General features: G+C 36.3%; 1 pseudogene; it reads left to right on the top strand.

Moving 5' to 3' along the window:
- The first annotated feature begins 4,570 nt into the window (after window positions 1-4,570).
- LOC128113925 (serine/threonine-protein kinase pim-1-like) lies at window positions 4,571-4,876 on the top strand (annotated as a pseudogene).
- The last annotated feature ends 1,115 nt before the right edge of the window (window positions 4,877-5,991 follow it).

Here is a 5,991-nt window from a genome sequence, read left to right as displayed (position 1 = left end):
GGGGAAGGTGAGGGGGACGGGAGGGGGGAGAACAAGGGAATCCGTGGCTGATATGTAGAACTGAATTGTATTGCAAAATAAAAAAAAAAGTCAAAAAAAAAAAAAAGATCAACAAAACAAGTGACAGCTCATGCTGGTCAAGATGTGAAGTAAGAGGAAGACTCATCCATTGCTGGTGGGAGTGCAAACTTGTACAGCCACTATGGAAATCAGTGTGGCAGCTCCTCGGGAAGATGGCAATGGATCTGCCTCAAGATCCAACTATACCACTACTAGGCATATACCCAAAGATGCTTCATCCTAGCACAGAGACACCATCTTCATTGCTGCTCAAGTTATAATAGTCAGAAATTGGAAACAACCCAGATGTCCCTCAACAGATGATTGGATAAAGAAACTGTGGTACATTTACATAATGGAGTATTACTCAGTTGTTAAAAAATATGATATGAAATTTGCGGGCAAATGGATGGAACTAGAAAAAAAATCATCACTGAGTGTGGTATCCTGGATCCAGAAAGCCAAATATTGTATGTATTCGTTTATACATGGACATTAGCTGTTAAGTCAGTGATAACCAAGCTACATTCCATGGAGCTACAGAGGGTAGGTATAGAGTAAGGGACTAGAAGGAACAGATTGATCTCATTAGGAAAGGGAAATATAGTAGATAATTATGGATGGATGGGGGGCTGGAATGGGAGGTCCAAGTGATGAGAGTAATTGGAGAGGAGTTGAGGGAGTGAATATGGGGAGAGACAGCTAAAACTAAGGGGCATTTGAGGGGTAGTATGGTAATCTAATACAGTAGAAACTCCCTAATATATATATATATTTCATATGTATTTATACATATAATTTCATAAATAAAAGTAATTTACATGAAATTGCCAAAAAAAAAAGAGTCTGGTTTTCCTGGCACTTCTTGTGGTAAAGAGGCTGTTACATGTCCAGCATATGTTTGTGGCATATTTGTCAAGAATGAGGTAGTTATAACTAAGTGGTTTGATTTCTGATTCTTCTACTATATTCCACTGTTCTGTCTGGTTTATTTTATGCTAGTGTACTGTTGTGGTTTTTTTTTAAATTTTGCTCAATAGCATATTTTGAAATTGAGTATTGTAATACTCCAAGTCTTGATATTGTTAGTTATTTACGAATTTTATAAACTTTTATTCTTTCACACAATTATTTAGTTGTTTTATTTTTTCTGGTCCTGTGAATAACATTGTTTGGTAATTTTTTACAAACTTCCTTGAGCCTATGGATCATTTTTCATGATATTTCCATTTTAACAATGTTCTGCTAATCTATGAATCCATGATTTCTTACTATTATCTAGAACTTTCTTCAGTTTCTATCTGCAGAATCTATCTTTGGATTTTACTGAAGAGATATTTTACCTCTTGCTATGTACATTGTTAGATAATTTCTGGAGCTATTGTAAATGAGATTGCTTTCCTGATATCTTTCAAACCATGTCCATTATTGATTTAGAGAAGCACCACTTGTTTTCTATGTTGATTTTGTATACTGCTTCTTTGTTCAAAGTGGTTTATATGATCTAAATACTTTGAGGGAGAGTCCCCAGGGCTTTTTAATACTGGGCTATATTATTTACTAATTTAGACGTGATAATAAGTCTTGATTGTATTATGACTAGATCCATCATAAATCAAAAGGCAAGCTGCTAGGAATGTTTATCAGGAATTTTCTGGATCACTTTATTTGAAGTAAGAAGACCAAACCTCAATATGTGTGGAAACTTCATGTGCCAACCAATATAAAAAAGGAGATGGGAGAAGGGAATTTATTGAACGATCTAGACTGTATTGTGTAAGTCAATGTAATAAATCCCATGTAAACATGTTCTATCTCTTTTCTTCTTCTAAAGAATGTTGATGCATACAAAGAATAATCAGAATTCCATTCCTAAACATAATCTACTTGATTTATTTTTCTTGCCCAATTGCTCTGATGATGACAGCATGCTCTTGCCCTGGCTAATTTATTGTCAATTTGACAAAAGTTTGAGTTACTTGGGGAATGAAAACCTCACTAAGAAATTATCTCCATAAAATTTCCACACTCCCCCCCCCCCACAGAAATGTCTGCAGTGTATTTTCTTCATTAGTATTGTAGTGGGATGGTCCAGTCTATTGTAGATGGGGCTAACCCTGAGCAGATGGTCCAAAGATATATGCAAAATCAGCTGAGCAAGCCATGGGAATGCAAGTGCATAAGCAGCATTTCTCCATGGCTTTTGCTTCTGTTCATGCCTCCAGGTTCCTGCATTGACTAACTTCAGCAATGGAGTGTGACCTGAGAAGTATAAGCAGGAATAATCCTTTCTTCCCCAAGCTAATTTTTTAGTCATGATGTTTTATCAAAGCAACAGAAACCCTAAGGATGACAACCCTATAATAAATAATACTGGTGCTTTAGGTCACCCCTGATTTTACAAGATATTTTCTAGTATTTTTCCAATTCAGAATCATGCTGTATGTAGGTCTATTGTATTTAGTCTTTATATATTATTTGATCCATGATCCTATCATCAACAGTTTCTTCAGGGCTTGTAATTATAAATAGCAGCTGAATTTTGTCAGATTTTGTTCAGCATGGCATGCTCTTTCACAAAGCAGAGTGCTGACAAGTCCAGAGGAACAAGCACAGAGTCACATACTCTGTTCTCAACAAAATTGCTAGAACTATCAGGCTGGTGATACTAAAGGGTGTCCTGTATAGAAAGAACCTCTCAAAGAAAGATCAAACTTCTCCCCCGGTTTTCAGCACAGAAGGCAGGGTCAACCCTGACGGACCACAACCCAAGAAACTACAGGAAAAATACTGCACAACCATTAGAATGGAATTAATATAAAGTAAGCTCACATGCCAGGGTCACTACCTCTGAAAAAGTATTCCTAATACAGTCACAATAATGGAAGAGAGATATATGATAGCAAATGTACAAATGTCATTATAAAAATACAAAATTATGAATAAACAAGGTAACATGGCTGTTTCCGATATTTACAAATCCCCACTAGTGAACTTTAAAGTTATTGGTGCAGTTGAAATGCCTACTAACTAATTCAAATACAAATAACTCAATAAAATATTTGAATGAAAAAGACTTCATAGGGTATTAATGAGAAATTAAATCAAAGGATAAAAAAATTAAAAATGATCAAATAGATATTATGAAAATGTGAAACTCAAAAGGCCATTTTTAAAAAGTTCTAGATGGTTTCACCTATGAATTAGATCATATGTAAGAAAAATTTTATAGAATAAACACAAGGCTCTTGAAGCATCATATCCAATAAATAGTATAGAAAAAATATGAGAATAACACACAAGATTAAGCCATATGCAAGATAAAGCTGAAGGTTAGTATGTCCAGAATAAGGTGACCAGGTAAAACACTAAAAACATAAAATATATTTTGTTAAGTAGTAGAACTTTACACAAATATTGAGGATGATGTAGAAATCAAGGAACAGAAGGCATTTATACCCTCAGTATTGATAACCATAAATGAACTCATCTTGCTAGACTGCAGTTAATTGTGTAATCATACATCATAAGAGAAGAACATGGGATGATGCAAGAGAGGAGTGACACATTTTTTATCATAATAAACTCATGAAAATAAGAGCACCATTCTCAACAGAAATTCAACACATCATGTAGTTGTGTTTTAAGCCCCAAAGCAAAAGCTCTACTAAACACTGGTGTATTTATAGTGATGATGTAAATGATGAAATAATTATCCTTTCCTCGGTGGAAAGGTTAGAACCTCTTATGGTTTCAGTATCATAATAAAGTACATCAAACACAAAAATAGTTTCTTTGACTGAAGACAATTCAAGGCCAATTGCAACTTTGTAAATAAGCCTTACCTTTACTGGTTCATATTTAATTTCAATACTTACTGTAGAAAGGAGGAAGAAGATAAACAATATTGTCTTGTATACTCTGTCTCCTAGATATATGCAGATTGGTTTTATGTTAGAAAGTGGTAAGTGGAAGTTAATTTAAAATAACTGTTTTGAATGATTAAATATAATTTCTGAATTCACTGAAGCTTGGGTTAAAAGGAAGAAGGAAAGAGAGACATTTAATCAGGCACTCCGACATCTTTCTGAAGACTGTTGCTGTGTTCTTGCCCCCTCTGTGACAGTGCTCTGCATTGCTTCAGGCACAGTCTTTGGTCTTCACTGGCTTCTTTCTCATCATGCTGATTTCAGTCTTTGTTTTCATACAGCTTCACGGATCTATCTCTGAGTTCAGATTTTTCCTTTATATATCAGGTATTAAGACCCAATAAAATAAATTCACTTTAAATTGATTAACTTTTTCATAATCCCATTTTCCTTTCTTTTAAAAATTGATTGTAACCACTGAGAGCTCAAACTCATTGACTTTGAATGGGGATGGTGTTCAAGGACCTGGTCTACACAGACTTCAATGGAACTCAAGTGTACAGTCCTCCAGAGAAGATCTGCTACCTTGCTACCATGGCAGGACAACAGCAGTATGGTCCTTGGAGATTCTACTTTATGCTATGGTCTGCAGAGATGTTCCATTTGAGCATGAAAAGAGATCATTGATTTCCAAGTGTTCTTTAATCAAAGAGTCTCTTCAGAATGTCATTAGATGGTGCCTGACTGTGACGCTATGAGACTGGCCATCCATCCAAGAAATCCGGAAACATTCATAGTTGCAGGATGCTCTTCTCCCTCAGGCAACTGCCTAGAGTCATCAGCACAGCTTGTCAGGGAATAGCAGAATAGCAGCCTTTCTTTGGGATGGTCAAGGGAGGAAAAGCTTCTGTCTCCAACTTCCAGTAGAACCCTGGTTGATTCAGTAGTGACAACTTATTTCAGACTCCAAGTCCCTAGAACAACCTCCCACAGGGGAAAGAGACTCTACCTCAAGTGTCACTGGGATGTACTCTTGCCATAAGAGATCTCAAAGTGTCTACTGTTGTTGGTTCAGCAGAAACCTTTGGTGGGAGGTCGGGTGGTTCAGAATCCTGCCGTGGAACTTTTGTCACCATGGAGATTTCAGGTCTCCAGGATGATCCTGGGTAGGGTAAAACAAATGAGAGATGGGATAAGAATATCACCACATTAAATCCCAATTCTTCAACTCCTCTGATTGCCTTCTCTGGGGACTCCACTTAAGAGGCTACAGGACCAATTGCTGAGCTGGATGCCCTTTTTTGTCTCCTTCAGTAAAACTCCCAAGTGAACTGGTCTTCCTTTTTGGTTTCTACTTAACTGTTTCAAAGCCAAGACCACTGGAGTGGGTTTGGGCTCTGTCTAGGAAGGGGCACTGCAGACCGTATACAGAAGACAGAAAAGCAGTTCTGATGTGATGTGCCTTCCAGCTCCTTTCTGAGTCTGGGCTTTGAGAGGCATGTAGCCTGCTGATTTCATCTGAATGAAGTACTATGCAGGGGAGTAAAACAGATATTTTTTAAACTTGGTATTTATGAATAAAAGGTTTTGTGTTAAAATATTTTATCAGGTGTTATTTTATTTATTTAACTTTATGGAACTTCGTGTGATAATCTATACAGGTAATCCATGTGTGATAACCAAATCAGGATATTTAGCATCTATCTCCTTAAACATTCAAAACATTTGATTCACATAACAATTAAACTTATTGACAGAAGGCGGTGTAAAATTGCAATACATGCATACAATGTTTATTGATTAAGTCAGGAAGGTAATGACTCAATCTCTTCATCAATACCTTCTTTTAACTTTTTATTGATTCTCTGTGAATTTCACATAATGCACTACAATCCCACTCATCTCCCACCCCTTCATATCTGCCTTCCACCTTTAAAATCTCCCTTGCCAAAACAGAACAAAATATTTTTTTGAAAAATCTTGCCATGGAAACTGCAATGTATCACAGAGAGGCCCACAGTTTATTTTTTCTGCCCAAAGAGCTTTATTTGCAAATGTTCAT

The sequence above is a fragment of the Peromyscus californicus genome, unplaced genomic scaffold (genome assembly GCF_007827085.1).
Source record: "Peromyscus californicus insignis strain IS unplaced genomic scaffold, ASM782708v3 Scaffold_19__1_contigs__length_69161282, whole genome shotgun sequence".
NCBI classification, from domain to species: Eukaryota; Metazoa; Chordata; class Mammalia; order Rodentia; family Cricetidae; genus Peromyscus; species Peromyscus californicus.
Note: the sequence above shows the minus strand (reverse complement) of the source record. Positions and strands in the feature narration are given on the sequence as shown.